This window comes from Schistocerca serialis, chromosome 5 (assembly GCF_023864345.2).
Source record: "Schistocerca serialis cubense isolate TAMUIC-IGC-003099 chromosome 5, iqSchSeri2.2, whole genome shotgun sequence".
NCBI lineage: Eukaryota > Metazoa > Arthropoda > Insecta > Orthoptera > Acrididae > Schistocerca > Schistocerca serialis.
In genome coordinates, this window is record NC_064642.1 from 774740766 (window position 1) to 774759119 (window position 18354).

An 18354-nucleotide genomic window follows, 5' to 3' on the forward strand; every position below is an offset into this window, starting at 1 on the left:
AGAAGTAACGGAAACGGTTACAGAAATGGTCGAAATATCACGCCTCCACCAAATAATGGAAACGGTGGAGGTAACAATAGGAGACAAGGTTATGTACAAAACAGGAATAGAGGTAGAGACCGGAACAGCAATAGACCGCCGGCGAACAATGACCGGAAAAGGAGGCTCGATGACCGATATGAAACAGGCCCACCAAGCAATAGTAGATGGAAAAATGGCAGGGGGCCGTGGAACACCAATACCTATAACGATGCAAACCGAACTTGGCCACAGAACCAGAGGCCCAGTCCGGACCGGCAAATCAGTGAAAGATATGACAATAACCGACCGCCACCACAAAATGCGCCAATTGCGCAACCGTGGCGGCCGACGCAACACAACTTACACATAGTGGAGATCAGCGACACAGAGCAGCCACACCCATCCACCAGTAATAATCCAACAAACTAGATTCAGCCGAGATACGCTCTACATCGTCGGCTGAGGTTTGGAGTGAGAGCAGCCCGACACAGAACAAAACTTCGGAAATCTGCATCCTCAGGTATAAGGACGGGGTACAGATGGGACATGAATTAATAACTGAGCCACCCACGTGCATAAAGGAGCACAATGACAAAGTACAAGCGATAATAGAGATCAAAATTAACAATATTGATGTGCAAGCAATCGTAGATACAGGTGCTATTGTCAGTGTCATGAGTATGGGCCTATTCAGAGTACTGGAAACAGAAAAGCGTATGCTGACTTTTCCTGTGAACAATGGCAAAGTCACTGGAGCCATCAATGCACAGCGACAAATAATTAAACTCCAAGTGCGGGTAGAGATGTATATAGGGGGAGAAGCCATAGCGTGCTCGTTCCTGGTAGTAAATGGTTTAAAGATAGCCTGCATTTTGGGGGTAGATTTTTTGAGAGAAAGGTACGCAGTAATCGACCTTTCTCGGGGAAAATTAAGTTTGATGAACATGGGTAGGAGGACAGATTTGTCCATGCTCAGATCTGAAGAGGTACCTGTGCCTAATTGTAATGCTATTGCCGGCCGGTGTGGCCGTGCGGTTAAAGGCGCTTCAGTCTGGAACCGCGTGACCGCTACGGTCGCAGGTTCGAATCCTGCCTCGGGCATGGATGTGTGTGATGTCCTTAGGTTAGTTAGGTTTAATTAGTTCTAAGTTCTAGGCGACTGATGACCTCAGAAGTTAAGTCGCATAGTGCTCAGAGCCATTTTTTTTGTAATGCTATTAACATAAAATGTAGGAATCAGTGGATAGTACATTTAGACACTCATTCTCTAGGACAAAATCTCTATGATCCAGACGTACAAGGTGATCAATTAAAAGCAAATGTGGACGCACTTATGAACAAAGTATCACAGTCCGAAAATTTGAACTCAATGCAACAGCAGGATTTGGCACAGTTATTATCTGACTATGCAGATGTATTTTCAGAACGACCAGGAATTGTTAAGGGATATCAATACAATATCGAGGTGAAGCCTCACAAAACCTACTGTCGAGCCTCATACTCCATTTCTTGGTCCAAGAAGGAAATAGTAGCTAAAGAAATTAGAAAGCTGATCGAGTGGGGAGTAATAGATCCGTCTTTGTCCCCTTATAGTAGTCCTTTTGTGGCGGTGACAAAAGCAGACGGACAGGTACGGTTAGTATTAGATGCAAGAGACATAAACGAAATTATTATACGTGTCAAGACTCATCCGGAAAACTTAGATGAGAAAATTCAAAAATTCCATGGAGTGCAATATTTGACATCTGTTGATATGAAAAGTTCATTCTGGCAAATCCTGCTCACACCCGAATCGAGGAAATATACTGCATTTATATTTGGGGGAAGGAGCTACCAATTTAGGGTACTACCTTTTGGCCTAAATGTAAGTTCAGGAGTTTTCATAACTGCCCTCGACGCGGTTTTGGGTCCGGATTTGCTGCAAAGGGTAACAGTGTATGTAGACGATCTGGTGATTGCTACTGCCACCTGGGAGGAGCACGTAGAACTACTGGGTAGAGTCTTAGAAAGGTTTAAGCAAGCAGGAGTAACAGCGAATCTTTAGAAACCCAAATTTGGACGTAATCAGATTAAACTTCCAGGTCACATAATAACACCACAAGGCATTAAACCTGACAGAAAGAAACTTGACACAATTCGTGGGTTTCCGAGCCCGAGAACTTAGAGACAACTCAAAGCGTTTATAGATCTTGCATCCATTTTTAGACGGTTTGTTCCAAACCAATTAATGATTAAGCCTGTTGCATAAAAATGCGCACTGGGTATGGACAGAAGAATGTCAACGCGCATTTCACGCTATCAAAAACGCCTTGGTGAATGCAAACATACTGCGACACCCAGACATGACAAAAGATTTTTTCATAGCAACAGATTCGTGTTCATACCGTCTGGGCGCTTGTTTGTTTCAGTGGGACAGGAGCAACGACCACACAACAATCAATATAAACGGTTTTGCCAGCCGCACACTAAACAGCTGTTAGAGAGCATATTCCGCTACCGAGTTAGAGGCTCTTGCAGTGGTTTGGGCGGTAAAGAAATTCAACTATTACATCCAAGGCAAAGAAATCAAAGTATTCAGTGACCACCAGGCTCTGAGCTATTTAATGTCTTGCAAATTATACCATACCCGCTTGCTAAGATGGATGTCAGCATTGCAGGAATATAAAATGTACACAAAAGGACAAGATAATGTTTTAGCTGACGCCTTGTCGAGGCTTCCACTAGGGCTATCCTCAGTGTCAAAGATTTTGGAACAATCGGTGGAATATCGAATACTGTTAGTACAAGATAAGGTGCATAGGAGGGATTTTTTACATATGTGTAAGAATATGTCTACATTGCAGGAAACAGATCCGATTTGGCGATATGTCGTTAGCAAAATTAAAGAAGGTACCAATGTTAAAAGTGTGCAGAACTTCAAAATAGTAGATAATATTCTGCATTAAAAACAAGTGTGTCAAATGACCATGGAGTCGTGTGTATACCGCAACAGGCTATCTCAACTGTAGTGTGGCACACGCACTTATCATGGGGTCACGTTGGGATAGGCAAAACAATACGGATCTTATCCAGATACTGTTACTTTAAGGGTATAAGCCAGCAGTCTCGCACCATTATCAGGACTTGTCCTCTGTGCCAAAAAGCTAAGTTTCAAAATAAATCCACAAGGTTTGAACTGCACCCTATAGTGCCTCAGCGGCCACTTCAGTTAGCATTTCTCCCATATGTCGGGAACATTTCATCGAAAGTAGGCAGAATTTTAAAGAAACATCGTGTGAAAGCAATCTTCCGGCCACCTACAAAGACTCGTGCTCTTCTGGGCTCAACCAAGGATGATCTGGGATTACGGAAGGCTGGAATTTATAAAATACCTTGCGAGTGTGGGAAAGCCTACACTGGTCAGTCCACACGCACAGTACACGACCGCTGCGTTGAACATGAGCGCCACACTCGCCTTTTACAGCCCAGTAAGTCGGCCATAGCCGAACATTGTATTTCCACAGGACATGCTATGGATTATTCGGCCACGAAAATGTTGGCCCCATCGAGATCCTTCTGGGATTCAGTTGTTAAGGAATCGGTGGAAATACGTTTGGCGGAAAATCTCATTAATCTTGATGGCGGCTTTCTATTGAATAGGGCCTGGGACCCGTTGATTTCTTTAATATCAACCAAAAGAAAACTTTTTATGGCTTCTGACATGTCGAGCGACAAGTAATTTTAATTTTAATATTGAAATTTTGCATTTTATTGTTTTGGACACGTCTGCGTGCATGTTTTTACTTGTTTCACGCATTCGTTTGCGCTCCATAGATGCAGTAATATTGTAGAGGGCCTTGGAATCGACAGGTGGCGCGCATGCTACAGCTAACTGCGCATGCGCGTCTTGCGGCACTTTTACGTATAAACAGAGCGACTTGCACTAGCAATCTCCAGTGTCAAACACTCGCCTGAAGATGGCTGTAAGGTTGTCAGCCAAACAATCGTGGAAAGAGGTCGATGAGATCCGGTTGCAATCCCGAAATCTTGTGGAACGTTGAAGTTGTTAATCTGTTGGTTCTTTCAGTTTCTAAAGCAAATAACTTAAACGTATAGTGAAGTGTGTTTTGTCAATGACGATTAAACGTTCAGGTCGGCTTGGCAATATTTAAACATTTTATGCTAACAGAGACAGTGTTGTGTTCCATAGCTAACGCCGGGAAAGAATTCAGTAAATATTTAAAAACCCACTGCATTTAGAAAATGTAAAAAATTTAATTTAAATAATTTTCAAAGTCATAAATGTTATTAATCAGTTAGTTTGAATTTATCAGCATAAGTGGGTTGCTAAAGTTCACGTAATTTTAAATGTGCTTAATTCTGTCTAAATTAATTTTTATTACCACACGTAAAAAGAAGCGTTCTACAACAAAGTTCGTACTGAAAGAATAAATAACAAAAATATTTAAAGCCATTTCTTCCCCATTTTCATCCATTCATTTTACATAATAAATATTATATATATATATATATCATTAAACTGGCGCCCAACGTGGGTTCTACAACAAAGTTCGTACTGAAAGAGTAAATAACAAAAATATTTAAAGGCATTTCTTCCCCATTTTCATCCATTTCATATATATAAAAGATTTATTTTGTAAAATGAATATATATATATATATATATATATATATATATATATATATATATTGATGTACAGGACACCTAATGATAAATCATTACTTCAATATACAGCTCCAGAAAGGGCTGTATATTTACAATGTGCTGCCAATATCTTTTTGGCTGGTACATCGTTTAATGAAATATATATGTATATATATACATATATATTTCATTGAACGATGTACCAGCCAAAAAGATATTGGCAGCACATTGTAAATATACAGCCCTTTCTGGAGCTGTATATTGAAGTAATGATTTATCATTAGGTGTTCTGTACATCAAAAAGCTAAGAGCATGCTTATCCCCCTCAGAGCAAGAACTGGAAGGAAAGCAATGCACGTCCATGCTTGGCGAGGAGCACTTTGTTAGCACTGGTAACTGCAGGTAAGTGGCACAACAAAAGGTGCCCGATGGGTTCGTCGTTCGGTTTCGTCACATATCGGATTTGTCTCAAACACTTCGCGTCGATTTCCCTGTTCTTTCATTTGTGCTGACGCCAGCGACCTAGCAGTCATAGTGCAAAAATTGTGTGGTACAGGTAAACGTTTCAGTTTCTATTTGCAGCGCCGAGCGCCGATTCTTCAGCATTTTCCCTCACACCTCTCGGCCCACAGCAAAGACCAATCTTGTCATTTAGATTTTTGTTCATTAGTTTCAGCAACTGTTTTTGAAGAATGCCGATGTGAAGAAATAGCGCAATAGTTGCGTTAAAAATTGATTTTAATGCAACTAGTGTGCTGTTTCTTCGCATCAGGTATTTTGTTATTCCGTTCACACCTCACTCCACCCCCCACCCCCCCTCCACCTCTCCCGCCCAGTGCAACCGGACTTCTTTGTGCCATCTTCACACAGTCAAAGAGAAAGACTGGACGTGATGCAACCTCAAAACGTACTAAGACTCCTTCAAACAGAGAAAGCTAAATTACGAGGGTCACTCCTAAAGAAATGCGCACTATTTTTGTAAAAATACAATTTTCGTTCTGCTTGTGTGAAAGTTTTACAGTGTGTAGATACATCCGTTCCGCTTGTTTTCAAACTTAGTCCAACCTGTTCCCGTGAGTGGGGCCGTCACAGCATGTCTTCAAGATGGCTGCTACACTTGACGTTCGTCAGAAGCAACGTGCTGTCATTGAATTCCTGTGCTATGAAAACGAGACAGTGGGAAACATCCAAAAAAGTTTGAAAAAAGTGTGTGGAGATGGTACTGTCGATCGCAGTACAGTTAGTCGGTGGGCGCGCAGGTTACGTGATGAAAGCTGACACGGCAATATTGAGGATTGTCCTCGCAGTGGCAGGCCTCGTACTGCACACACTCCAGACAATGTGCAGAGTTAATGAATTGGTGACTGCTGACAGAAGCATCACAGTGAACGAATTGTCACGCTACGCTGGGATAGGGAAGGAAGTGTTTGCAGAATACTGAAAGTGTTATCGTTAAGAAAGGTTTGTGCCAGGTGGGTTCCCGGGATATTGACAGTGGCTCACAAAGAAACAAGAAAAACGTTATACAGCGAACTTTTCGAACAGTACGAGAATGGTGAAGATGAATTTCTTGGAAGAACTGTGACAGGTGATCAAACATGGCTCCATCATTTTTAACCAGAGACGAACAGGCAATCAATGGAGTGTCATCATGCAAATTCACCCAAGGAAAAAGATTCATAACCATACCTCCTGCTTGAAAAGTTATGGCTACGGTGTTTTTCGATTCCGAATGATTGTTGCTTGTTTACATCATGCCAAGTGGAACCACCATAAATTCTGATGCATATGTGACGACACTGAAGAAAGTTCAAGCTCGGCTGAGTCGTGTTCGACACATCGGCAAAAGCAGGATGCATTGCTGTTGCACGACAATGCACGGCCACATGTCAGTCAAAAACCCATGTAAGTGATCACAAAACTCGGATGGACAACACTGAGACACCCGCCTTACAGTCCTGACCTGGCTCCATGTGACTATCATCTCTATGGGAAGCTTATAGACACTCTTAGTTGAACAAGGTTTGAAGATGATGACTCCCTTGTGCACGCTGCCAAATAGTGGCTCCAACAGGTTCGTGCAGAATTTTACCGTGTGGGTATACAGGCGCTGATTCCAAGATGGCGTAAGGCAGTTGAGAGGGATGTAAATTATGTGGAGAAATGAAAATATTAAACTTCCTGGCAGATTAAAACTGTGTGCTGGGCCGAGACGCGAAGTCGGGACCTTGCCTTTCGCGGGCAAGTGCTCTACCATCTGAACTACCCAAGCACGACTCACGCCCCGTCCTCACAGCTTTACTTCTGCCAGTAACTCGTCTCCTACCTTCCAAGAGTTCGAGTCTCGGTCCATCACACAGTATTAATCTGCCAGGAAGTTTCATATCAGACCACACTCCGCTGCAGAGTGAAAATCTCATTCATAGTGAAAATATTGTTCCTAAAGGACGTATCTACACACTATAAAACTTTCAAACATGTAGAATAAAAGATGGATTTAAAAAAATGGTATGCATTTCTTTTGGAGTGGCCCTCGTATCTTATTCTACAATATTCCAAAACAACAAATTCAAATGTTTATCGAAAATTTCGAAAGAAATAATATAAAATGAAAATATCGGCACTTGGTATTGCCATTTCGATATCGATATATCTGTGATGAATTTATTGCTGACATCTATCGATATTTTTGGAAAATCGATAGATCGGTATTTTGTCAACGGCTCTAGTAGATGTGGACTGGAGTGATGACACTGTGTTAGCGTTGCATCTGTATACAACAGACTCATCTGGATACACCTTCTACAAGATTCGGGCCATAGTATTTCTTTCACGGATGGCGCGCGTGTTGGCCTTCCTCCACTGTATCATTCAGTTTGTCGTCCGAGTTGAAGCGATTCCCTTTGAAATGGTTTTCTTAGCGAATTAAACACAAGGAAGATGCAGGTCGACAAGTCCAAGCTGTAGGTCGGATGCTCAAGCTGCTTCCACGTGAACTTGGCCATACCACTTTCTTATGACCACGGAGACGTGTTGAGGCGCGTTATCTTGGAGCAGAGTCACTCTCTCCGTGAGCAGCTCAGTCCGTTTGTTCTTTATGGACTTGCGTACGCTACGAAGTGTCTGACAGTACAGGTCACTATTAATGGTCTGTCCATGCTCAAGGAACACAATGAGTATCGAACCGCGGACGTCGAAAAAAAACGATGAACATCACGTGGTCTATTGAGGGCATAGCGCTGAATATTATTTGCGGGAGGTGACAAATGCGCACAATAGCGCACGACACATACTACACGTCCCTAGATGTATCACTGCGCTATCTCAGAGTGGCAAGTGCCCTTTTCGACCGGCTTAGCTGTTATGACGTGTCGTACTTTTTTATTTGTATACTAATTACTCTTTGAATAACAACTGATAAATCATAAAAAATTATTATTATTCTTATAATTAATATTTAATATAACAGTTACCCTAAAATAATTAAAAATTATCATTATAAAAATAAAACTAAGTTATGTTCTGCTTACAGCGCTGGTGTACACTTCTAAGATAGGACAGAGTCACTCAAGTGATATGGAGTGAAGGACGGCATAGATTTCAAAACTGATGCAACGACCTATCATGTTAGAAGGAATACATTGAAGGGGAGAGTTTTTAAGAAAAATCTACGCCCTACTGACAAAAAGAATCTATTACGAAAATTTCATCCCGCTTTGATTTCACAACAAGAAAAGAAGTATACTACCACCTCACGTTACTGAACAGAAAATTTTTCGGCCTGATCGTTCTGAAACTGCTATGGGCATTCTTAACTGTGGCGTGAGTAGACGGCTGCTTTCCGGGTAAAGTCAACGGCGGAGGTCAGCTACCCATCAAGCGCAATGTGGGCCCAGTAACTGTGCGCAGCTGGCGGTGGGGATGAAAATGACTACTTGTGCGAAAACTGTGTTTTACACGTTCTCAGTTTGCCGGCCGCGGTGGCCGAGCGGTTCTAGGCGCTTCAGTCCAGACTCTCGCTGCTGCTACGGTCGCAGGTTCGAATCCTACCTCGGGCATGGATGTGTGTGATGTCCTTAGGTTAGTTAGGAGTAAGTAGTTCTACAGATGTTTAGTCCCATGGTGCTTGGAACCATTTTGAACCTTTTTACTTTGTTTTGTTTACTTTTTCTGTATTAATAATGAATTTTCATCGGGAAAATGATAATTACGTAATTAATGTCTTACTCCTAAGACAGTATTTCCACTGCATATAAATTTATTTTTGTCTCAATATATTCTCAAGGTTACAACCGCTTCCCTAATTTATTTTGCGCTTCGTAGCAATTTGTTCACTATCCTGTACCCTGTCGGGGATGGCCCTTGGGTATTTTTCGGATTAATGATTATGTAGGTAGTTTACTACTGTGCAACGAGAATGTACGTAAAAGCATCAGGCAGTATGGTCTTACTTTACACAATGCGATTTTGGTGTTTCTAGACCGGTGGAAACTTAGCTAAAAATCGCCAAGCCTTAGTGTGGCTGTATTGCTCCTCCCACCCCATATAACAGAATATAAATCACGGCCAATAAAATAAGTAAAATACATGGTGTACATAAAGAGCGGGAACACTTTCAATTATTTATTGCACAAGAACTATACAGTGTACAGATGCAATACATATTGCATTTTGAAGAGAAACTCTGGAAGTTTTTGTTTTACAATAATTCGATATGCGAACTATGAGTGACCCGGCAGACGTCAATACGGTAGTAAAATTCTTGCCATACCTATCCCAGCATGGCATCGTCGACTGTGGCAGTCACTTCTCGTACTCTCTCCCTGAGCTCTGTTACGTCACGTGGTAGCGGCGGTACATACACCAGATCTTTAATGTGTCCCCATTGAAAAGAGTCACACGGAGTGAGGTTTGGTCATCGGGGAGGCCATTTCCTGAAACAGCTGTCCCCTTCTGTAGCACGGTCGATCCATCGATGCGGCAGCTCCGTGTTAGATATCGACGATCTTCACGATGAAAATGGGGTAGAGCCCGATCCTGCTGAAAGATTAATGGCGAATCCGACTGCATTTGAGGCATCAGCCATTGCTGCAACATTTCCAAGTAGGAATATCCAGTGACAGAAGAATAGCGTGTACAGTTTTCGACGAGACAAGGCACAAAAAGCATTTACCTTCGGGGAATCAGGCTCAAATTCAGTGCATTCGTGTGGATGCTTTGTAATCCAGATTCGACAATAATTCCTGGTCACTTTTCCATTAGTGTGAAAAGTGGCTTCGTCGCTAAAAATTATGCGATCAACAATGCCATCCCCCTTCTCATTCAGTTGTTGCAGCTGCGAACAAAACTCAAAACGCTTATGTTGGTTGTCATCATCGAGCTTCTGCACTAGCTCCAATTTGAATGATTTCATAGACAGCTTCTGTCGCACGACTTTCCACACTGTCATTGGATCCATTTCTTTGGACTCCTTATGAATGTCTCTCGTACGCGCTCCACATTCACAGGGGGACGTCCGCTTGTCTCTGCTGGGCACAAGCAACCTGTCGTAACGAATTTGTTGTGCCAGTGGTAAATGGTCTTCCTTGTTCGTGGCTTCTTGCCGTACATGGTTCTAAACATCCGTTGAACAGCTGTAGCACACTTGTTTTTGTCGAACTGCAACACACAGAAAGCTCGCTCCGCACCTGAACTCGCTCGCCATGTCTGCGACTAGCGCTGACTATCGGCAAATTACCAAACTACGCTGTGGCGCTACACATGAAAAAAAAAAAAAAACTTTCATGGTATCTCGTCAAAATGACATTAGTGTGAAATCTGTACCATGTTTCGTTGTTATGCAATAAGTAATTGAAAGTGTTCCCGGACTTCATGTACGCCCTGTACATAAGCTGAGGTATACACAGCTAGTTAACCTCTGAGAATTACAGAAGAAGCATATGGTATCATGCACAGTAATAAGTAGTTCCTAAGCTAAACAACCAATATCAATGCGGTTCACATGAAGCTTCTGGATTAGAGATATAGCACTGCCTGTACCATATCCGGGGCTCTATGTGACAGGTGTGGAGAAAGACATTAGGAACGAGTAACAACCACAAAACAAAGCAAAAATAAATAAGTAAAATGCTGAGTCCATTTGGTTATGAGTGCTTGCACGCTGTAAGGACCCAGCCCCGTCCTGCGACCAGTGTAGAAGCAGAAGAGGTACGTGACTAGATAGCGTCGGAAAGAGCGTATGAGCCACTGAAAATATCACATACCGACTGTGCTCCACGTTTTGGGCGGCTACCAAATGCGTCTACTTCCCTTGGACAATCTTGCGTCGTGCAAGGTCGACTCAAACAAAAGCAGTCATCTGAAATCTGGGTAACCCTCAAAATTTCCGTGGAAGAATTGAAGCTAGTGACCAAGAGAACTCAGCGTATGTCCTAATAGGTGACTGTTTGCGCGTCTGTAGCGAGTGTAACGAATTCAGTCTAGTCAGCTTTGCGGACTTAAGCCCTGGCCAGTCATGCGTGATGATGGACAGGTGGCTGAGAGGGGTGGGAGGGAGGAGGGTAAGTTGGCGACGCATGGGAATTCAATAATTAGAAATGGAACTTATGAGTCGTTGCCGAAGGACGCAGCCGGACCTGGCGCGCTGAGACAGTTTCCGACGGCCGCCACGGTCGGCGCTTTGATGTTCGCCGCCAACCACAAGCGCGGCCCAACCAGCAAGCGCCGCGCCGCCGCCTATGAGATGGACTTCCGCGTTTTGATAAATGGCGGGCACGAGCAGCAACGGACAGTTCGCGTTTGGTGTTAACGAACGACGGTTCTAGGATGGAGCTCCAGGCCTACTGTTCACAGCTACAGTGCGTAGTGGAGATCAGCCTGGGAGACTTAGTCTTGCGTAGGGACAGTGATTGACAATGTGGCACCGAGAACGGACATAATCGTGTTGACATCGTATTCAGTAACCCACGCTTTGACAGGCCACTGATTAGTTATATCTGCCTGCAGTTCACATCCAACGAGTTACTGTGCAACTTTAGCTAATTATCGCAGCGCAATAAAGTGCACATTTGTGTGTCACTAATTTGTTTGTCTACCTCAGAACACAAAACCTACTATGGTACCTGCGAGCCGTTGTACCCAGATAAGCTGTACACATAAAGAATAACTGTGGAATAGGAAACTGGGAAGGAAGGAAGAAAGGTTGGTGTTTAAAGTCCCATCGACAACGAGATCATTAGAGAAGGACCACAGGCTCGGATTATGGAAGGAGAGGGAAGGATATCGGCCGTGCCCTTTCTAAGGAGCCAACCCAGCAATTTGTCTGGAGCTCTGATCAAAACAAGAGATGAGAACGCTGCGTAGACTGTGTTGTCTAAATTTACTATTTGTCTGGAGCGATGTAGTGAAATCACGGAACACCTAAATCTGGATAGCGAGACTGGGATTGGTTATGTCATCCTCCAGAATTGATCCAGTGTGCTAACTACTGCGTCACCTCGGTCGGTCTGGGAGCGACTTAGGGTCTTTTAAATAAACCTGAGCCATCAAGGAACTCATGATGCTAGGAACTACAAGAATATGCGCCTTAACATCACCAAAGCTAGAGTTCTCTTTCTGCGTTAGCAAGATTCGATGCAACTAGACGTAGCACCTACATACTTTTCCGTGCAAGTTCGTGGCGTGCTTAGTACCACTTGCCGCGGGCATTGAATCGTTAGGGGGAAGGGGTCCAATAGCACGATCAACTTGCTCCCCACGCCTAAATCTTTTTTTTTTTTTGGGGGGGGGGGATAAAACAAAACCCTCGTGTTCGTGTCACCTCCCGACGAAGGAAGACTTCTCCCGAGGATATTGGCAGCGTCTGAAGAAGTTCGAAGTTCGTGCGATGCCTGGTAAACTTGGTAAGCTAGCGGTAAGGTGGATTACAACTTCACATCCCTATGTGACATTCCAGTCCATGAACCTCTATAGGCTTCTTGCCGTCCATCCCTTTCACTCTGCCTTTCTAGATACTACTTCATCAGATAAAAGCGGCGTTGAAGGAAATTCGACTAAATACCTACCATTCATAGGCAGCATAGCTCAAGTTTGGAGGGAGCATCTTCATGTTCGTGAAAACAGCGGGCATTCTGGAGTCTAGGTAACTTGCGTAACAAGGTTTAAAGTTCCATTAATTATTGCCTCCGAAAGAAGGTCTAATGGAGTATAAAGTCCGTGTTTATTGTCAAAACTATTACTGATGCCACTAAGTTAATGTTTGTACGACAAGTTTTTCACACGTAAGCTATAAGGAGTTCACCAGTCCGGCCAGAATGATAATCATGTTCTACAGTGTCAGTGAACCAGAGCTACAGCCGAGGTACTGTGTCAAGTAGTTCAGTGGTCTCCTTGAAAGGAATACTCTCCCAAATGAACTAAGTTGTTCAAGAAACGCTCTATTCAGAGTAAGGCATTTAAATACACACGCAAATCACTCGCAAACTGAGTTAGCCAATCTTCTCAGATCTTCACGACCATGTTTCAAACTATAGTAGCTTTACTATCACGATAAGTGAACTGACAGAACGTGAGATTTTCCTCATCTTGACAAAAATACGCGCGGTGCAGCTCCAGATTGATTTTCACAGTGAAATGGTTTCTAAGCGAGCCACGTAGTTCTCTATAAAGAGCAGCAAATGCTTAACCCTTATTGACTGATGAGGTGTCTGCCGTAGTTCATAAGTCATCCAATAAGTTTACATACAGAAATATATAAATGAAATTCTCAATTTACAAATCCAAATTAAATTTAAATAAAAGTAAGTATGAATTACAGCCACAAACGAAATACTAACAGTTTTAATACCTAACGTTTCTCCTGGCTGCTATTATACGAATGCATGCATACTAAGAAATACGTCATGAGCACACAAGAAATTTTCCACGCATATGTATTATATAATTTTTTATAAATAAAAACATCCACAGTTTAAATGTACTGCATACATACTTTCAGACTTTCCACAGCACTTACATACAAAAACATAATTAAACACTACTTTTTAAAGGGATAGCTTTTGTATGAGGTATCTGTTGTAACGAAAGTCAAGAAAATTCTCTGAAAATAATTCATACGAACCCAACTACTTGCTGTTTTCAAATAAAATTGTAAACTTATTCATTATAAGCTTTAACTTTGTTGTGTAGTAATAAGGAAGGTTTTATAGTTTACAGGTAAAGCACTACATTTCCGAAATTACAGACTATAATGACCTGAGGTTTCTAGAGTGCACTTGTAATATGAATACAAGTTTGTATATGGAGTATGAAAAGGTCGAATAAAATTTAATATAGTTTCTTTAGATTCATATGGATGGGCATAACGGATCGTACGCATAGTAGCCACCTCGCGCTGCCCCAACTGCCATTGACAGCTGTGCTGAGGTGTAAAAAAAAAAGAAAAAAAAACTAAACAGCTCTCGTGCGTCTCTCTCTCTCTCTCTCTCTCTCTCTCTCTCTCTCTCTCTCTCTCTCTCTCTTCGCCTATGAAGGTACTCGTAGTAAACAATCGGAATAATTCCCAACATCTGAGAATTATTTTCAGGTACATCTGAAGTTCAAACTACGGCGATATTATTACAAAACGCCTTCTTTAACTGAGCAAAACCAAACAAATTAGCCATACATCCTTAACACAATTTTAAACAACAAAAATCTTACCGATAAAGGCAATATTTACGGGACGTTACCTGATTACAGTACTACATCAAATTTCCACTACCCTGGACTTGATACCAACACTTCTAAATTATTTTTACAGAGTTTTACGACAAGCATCCTTTTCATAAAAGCTTAACTGATCGGTCTTTCTTGGGAACTGCAACTAAGGAATTATTTTTAACACTAATACTATTTTCAATAATCCTCCATTTGGGCATTTTCTGAATAAAATCCCTAACTTTATGTACTTCAGGAATAACAAACGGCTTTTTTGAAGTAATGTACATGGTTTTTTACGGTTAGATAGCGGTCGTAATCTCCAAATAGCCCTAGCAGGTCCGAAAATACTTAATGGTCTTTACCAAAGAGACGTCTCAGGTCACTTTTCTGGGTTTCTCTCAGAGTCTGATCATTCCTGTCCTTTCTGTTTAAGTCTCATCCTGATGTTACTTTCTTCTTTGGGATTTACTTATCTCCTTTCTCCATATTCATTACACCCTGTCGCTCGGGGTAACCGCATGGTCTTGGGCACCTTGTCACGGTCCGTGCGGCTCCGCCCGTCGGAGGTTCAAATCCTCCCTCGGGCAGGTGTGTGCCTATTGTCGATAGCGTAAGTTAGTTTAAGTTAGATTAAGTAGAGTGTAGGCTTAGGGCCCGATGACCTCAGGAGTTTGGTCCCATAAGACCTTACCAAAAATTTCCAATTTCCATTACACCCCACTATATTTTCCTTTCTCCAACAGCACCGTATAGGCACGTCACATTACCCCCATGATGTACACTATTTCCTTCCCACAAGAGGTCCAGTTATCAGTGTCTCATCTACTATAATGACAGCCTCGCTATTTCCTAAATCCACCTTCCCTTTGTAATCTTGTAGATGAAATAACCCAACTGACATTTGCACACTCAAGCTGGATATGAAAAGAAAATTCTGGTACAGTTGTGTACACTGTATATTTACAGGTACACTGGATATTTACAGGTATCATGATTGCATCTGTAGCTGCTTTCTTACTATTATCTGTAGCTACAATAATATTTATTCTAGAAACAGGCATTCTAACAGCATCTTTCCCATCAGAAGTAGCGCCCAACAAACCCAGCACGTGAATCTGAACCTTTATCAAGTAAACAAGAATACTTTTCATTAATGATTACAACCTCTATTATAAGATGCTTGCTGTTTCGTCAATAATTTTAGGATCTGGTTCCTCTAACTACTTCATGTCCGTTGAATGCTACGTCTCCTGTAGAGATAACACTAATATTAATGGGGTCAAATTCCTAACTACGAGCAGCTATAGTTAAACTGTCTGTCAGTGATAAGTCAAAAAATTTACGGAAAAATTCACCTTCTCCAATATTAGCAGATCGGCAACACTTTTTTTTGTTGTCAGAATTTTCTAAATAATCCTCATCTTTCTGTACTTCCGTTACTTCGTCACTATCTAATGAAGTTTTTTCCCTTCTACATAAGTTTCCTTCTGCGTTTGTCATTACTTCGCCACTGAGAGACTACATTTCTTGCATTCTACCTAAAGTTTCATCTGCCAGTATAATCTCATCATCTTCTTCAGATTCCCCATTTGGCGTGCTTTCTTCATAATCCTCTACAGGATCCTCATTAGAGCTGAAGATTTACATTAAGAGCCTTTTCTACAATTTCATTACTTAACTCCTGTTCCGGTGTTTGAGAAGACAATGGAGCAAACATAAATTATGGTCCCTACGTTTATCAGCAGGTAGCCACAATAATTGTTCATAGGCTTGGGTGATATGATCGTAATAACGAACGTCGCAAATGTATTGTAAGCAAACGCTCATCGCCAGTTCAAGCCTGCGACAGTTTTCGTAGGATAGTCCTTGAAGAATAGCATCGCCATAGTCGAGAATAGGGAGTGTTTGCGATTCTACGAGCTTCTTCTTAAGCTCGAGTGGAAATACTTTTTTATTTTTCTGTAGACAGTGAAGGGATGCAGAATCTTTCTTACTGACAGCAGTAGTGTGTTCACTCCAGTCTAAGTGGTGCTCCAGGATTATCCCCAAGTTCTTTGCACAAGGAGAAAAGGTTGTTTCGGTGCCATTTAAAATTAAGCATGGAAGAGATTCTCTGCGTTGTGATGTAATAAGAATCTTTTGTGGGCGACTAAGACTGGTTGCGTTTTGGAAGGGTTTAGTTTCAGACCTAAGCTCTGCGACCATTCTGATCAACCAAGTAAGTCAGCATTTACATGTTCGATGGCTGTGTGCAGGTTTGCTGGACTTGCATTGAGATATAACTGAAGGTCATCAGCGTATAGGTGGTATCTGAAGTGTGAGAGAATAGTTGACACATCATTAACATGTAATGATCCTTGCGGGACTCCTGATACAACTTCCTTCCCCAGCGACCTTTTAGTACCCACCTTTACACACTGCTGGCAGGATGTAAGGTATGAGCGGAACCACTGTACAGCGCTTGAAGAAAAATTTTTACGTATCATTTTAGCAAGCTGAATGTCAATGTCAACAGTGTCGAAATCTTTGCTGAAGTCCAGGAAGCACATAATAGTAGCCGGATGTTTGTCCATGGCATGTTTTAATTCGTGAGTCACTATTATAATAGGAGTCGTTGCGCTGCGGTTTTGCCGGGAACCAGACTGGTATTCATCTAAGAAGTTATTCAGTGATAAATAATTGGTAACCTGTTCGTGGACTAAGTATTATAGGCCTTCGACAGTGCTGGTAGAACGCAAATGGGCCTGTAATCAGAAGGTTGTTTGGCAGATTCCTTCTTGGGTTATGGTTTTATGGGACCCTTCTTCTACGCTGTAGGAAAAATGATGGACGTCAGAGAGCGGTTAAAGATGTCAGTTAGTTTGGGCAGTAATGGGTCGACAGGAAAATTCATCATTTGCACCGTTATACACTCCTGGAAATTGAAATAAGAACACCGTGAATTCATTGTCCCAGGAAGGGGAAATTTTATTGACACATTCCTTGGGTCAGATACATCACATTATCACACTGACAGAACCACAGGCACATAGACACAGGCAACAGAGCATGCACAATGTCGGCACTAGTACAGTGTATATTCACCTTTAGCAGCAATGCAGGCTGCTATTCTCCCATGGAGACGATCGTAGAGATGCTGGATTTAGTCCTGTGGAACGGCTTGCCATGCCATTTCCACCTGGCGCCTCAGTTGGACCAGCGTTCGTGCTGGACGTGCAGACCGCGTGAGACGACGCTTCATCCAGTCCCAAACATGCTCAATGGGGGACCGATCCGGAGATCTTGCTGGCCAGGGTAGTTGACTTACACCTTCTAGAGCACGTTGGGTGGCACGGGATACATGCGGACGTGCATTGTCCTGTTGGAACAGCAAGTTCCCTTGCCGGTCTAGGAATGGTAGAACGATGGGTTCGATGACGGTTTGGATGTACCGTGCACTATTCAGTGTCCCCTCGACGATCACCAGTGGTGTACGGCCAGTGTAGGATATCGCTCCCCACACCATGATGCCGGATTTTGGCCCTGTGTGCCTTGGTCGTATGCAGTCCTGATTGTGGCGCTCACCTGCACGGCGCCAAACACGCATACGACCATCATTGGCACCAAGGCAGAAGCGACTCTCATCGCTGAAGACGACACGTCTCCATTAGTCCCTCCATTCACGCCTGCCGCGACACCACTGGAGGCGGGCTGCACGATGTTGGGGCGTGAGCGGAAGACGGCCTAACGGTGTGCGGGACCGTAGCCCAGCTTCATGGAGACGGTTGCGAATGGTCCTCGCCGATACCCCAGGAGCAACAGTGTCCCTAATTTGCTGGGAAGTGGCGGTGCGGTCCCCTACGGCACTGCGTAGGATCCTACGGTCTTGGCGTGCATCCGTGCGTCGCTGCGGTCCGGTCCCTGGTCGACGGGCACGTGCACCTTCCGCCGACCACTGGCGACAACATCGATGTACTGTGGAGACCTCACGCCCCACGTGTTGAGCAATTC